We start from the raw sequence: 2,508 nt of genomic DNA, 5'->3' as shown, positions 1-2,508 counted from the left end.
ACAAAGGTAAGTCAAAACTGTAGTGCAAGGCTGGAAAGATGGCTTAAGGGGCTTGCTACAAAAGCCTAACAACGTGTCTTCTATTCGCCAGCACCCACGCGAACCCAGATGTACAAAGTGGCACAATTCGTTTGCAGAAGTGCAAAGTAGCACAATTTGTTTGCAGTGGCTGGAGGCCTTGGTGCACCTATTGTTGTTTTTTTTTTTCTCTCTCTCACTCTGCTTGCAAGTAGATAGAATGTTAATAAAATACACAATGCAAGAGCTGTTATAATGTTGTCAGGACCTTCAGAGGGTGCAAACCCTCCATTAGTGCATATGTGTGGGCAAAGGCTCTAGTGTCTGATAGAGCGAGAACAACCTAACTGCCGCTTCAAGAATGTTTAACCACAAAGGGGCTTTCTTCAGGTGACATAGCTACCAAGATGCAGACGCAGCCTTCCTCAGCTACCTTGCACCTAACTCCTTGCCAACCCTTACTGCCTCAGTAGGGCCTGATGGCTTCAGAGAAGGAGGCCACACAGTGCATTACAGCAGGGCCAGAGAGGTCAGGAAGAATGACAACACACGTGAGAATGACTCGTGTGTCCAGTAGGACCTCTGTAGAGAAGACATCACAACCCTCATGCCAGGGAAATGGAGACATGTAGGCAGCCATCTGATACAAGTGTCACCCTGACTTCAGAAGAGAGTGTGCAAGCAGATGCTGCAGGAATATGCAGCCCTCAGCATATGAGCTAGGGTTCTCCAGAGAAGCAGATCCCATATGATGTGTACAGATATATATCGAAAGAAAGCTTTGAGCTGGAGAAATGGCTTAGAGGTTAAGGCGCTTGCCTGGGAAGCCTAAGGACCCTGGTTTAATTCCCCAGAACCCACTTGAGCCAGATGCACACAGTGGCGCATGCATCTAGAGTTCATTTGCAGTGGCTAGAGGCCCTAGCTTGCCCATTATCTCTCTCTCTCTCTCTCTCAAGAAATAAGTACATAAAAATTTAATTTAATTTTTAAAAGAAAGCTTTATGTCACAGTTCACACAATTGTGAGGCCTGGTAGGTCAAAACTCACCTTCAAACCACCCCTCCAAAGCTCAGGGAATCTCATAGAAGAGAGGCAGAAAGAATGTAAAAGCAGAAGGATGAAGAGGTGGGCCGTGAAATGCTGTCTTCCGGATATGACATAGCTGTTATACTCATGAAATCACAGCAGCTGTGGTTTCCTGCACAAGATTGAGTCTTTAATACTTCACCATTGGTGGGGGAAGGATACATGAGACCCCAGGCCTCCCAGAGTAGTTAATAGCAGCTAGTGGTTGCTGGGACAGGGTGGTCAGCTTCATCAGCGGTGTAACTTCTGGCAAGGTGCCTATTCCATGGGAGATATGCTTCCACCTATGAGCGTGCAAGCAACCCTAATTGAACTCAATAGGTTGTTTAAAAGGCATGAAATTTAACATGGGATTAAGGGTGGGGAGAAAGAAGGGTATTAATGGGACGGTAGAGGGACAAGAGAGGGTAGTTGGGGAAATAAAATCAAAACATATTATATATATAACAATACCAAACATGGGAAAAATAAATTCAAATTTTAAAATTGAGCCCCTTTCGGGTGTGGTGGTACCTCCTTCAATCCCAGCACTTGGGAGGCAGAGGAAGGAGGATCACAATGAGCTTGAGGCCAGCCTGAGAGTATAGAGTGAGTTCCAGGTCATCCTTGGCTAAATGAGACCCCACCTCAAAAAAAATTGAACCCCTGTGTGGGCCTCCTTATTGGGGTCTTCCTCAGCTGCTGAGGAGGTCTGAGGGGACATGGGCGCCTGCATCTCCTGCAGTCCTACACATACCAAAGAAAAGCCATTTGGTTTCCATTGTTTTCACCTGGGAAGTAATCGTGCTGTGGAAAAATTGACATTGCTACCTCACCTGATGTTACATGAACACAGCCAGCCAATCTACACATCGGGATCAAGCTGGCCCTGCAACACTTGTGTGGTCACGACTAACACCCATCACCACAAGCCTCAGTCCTCAGAGCACCAAGGAAGAAAGCAGCCATACTTTAAGGGCTTTTATTTGTTTTTCTTGCAGGGGAAGAAACTATTCACGCTCCCTGTTTTTCCTCTTTCTTAAGACAGAGCAAGGCTGATTTATTGTGAAACCTTCACATTTCTTCTGAATAAAAACATGTGCTTTTGACAAATAAAAAAAATATGTTTGTGAGATCAAAAGGTTATTAACTGAGTCACTTACAGGAGAGTCACTTTCTGTCATGAGAGTTGGGCTGAGAGGAAGTTTGGCCTAGTAGAGTGGGCCCCACAGCTGCGTGTGCAGAGGCAAGTGAACACAGGCCAGAGCTGTGCTTGGCCTGCATCTGCCTGGGCTGCACAAGTGCACAGTCCTTGTAAACAGTGGTTTGCGTGACTTTTACTGGAAGCAGGCACTCGAGGAAATCTAGAGATGATTTCACACACAGAGGAAATGCATGGATGAGGTGCAAGCACGATGCCAC

This window comes from Jaculus jaculus, chromosome 1 (genome assembly GCF_020740685.1).
Source record: "Jaculus jaculus isolate mJacJac1 chromosome 1, mJacJac1.mat.Y.cur, whole genome shotgun sequence".
In the NCBI taxonomy this organism is placed as follows: domain Eukaryota; kingdom Metazoa; phylum Chordata; class Mammalia; order Rodentia; family Dipodidae; genus Jaculus; species Jaculus jaculus.
Note: the sequence above shows the minus strand (reverse complement) of the source record.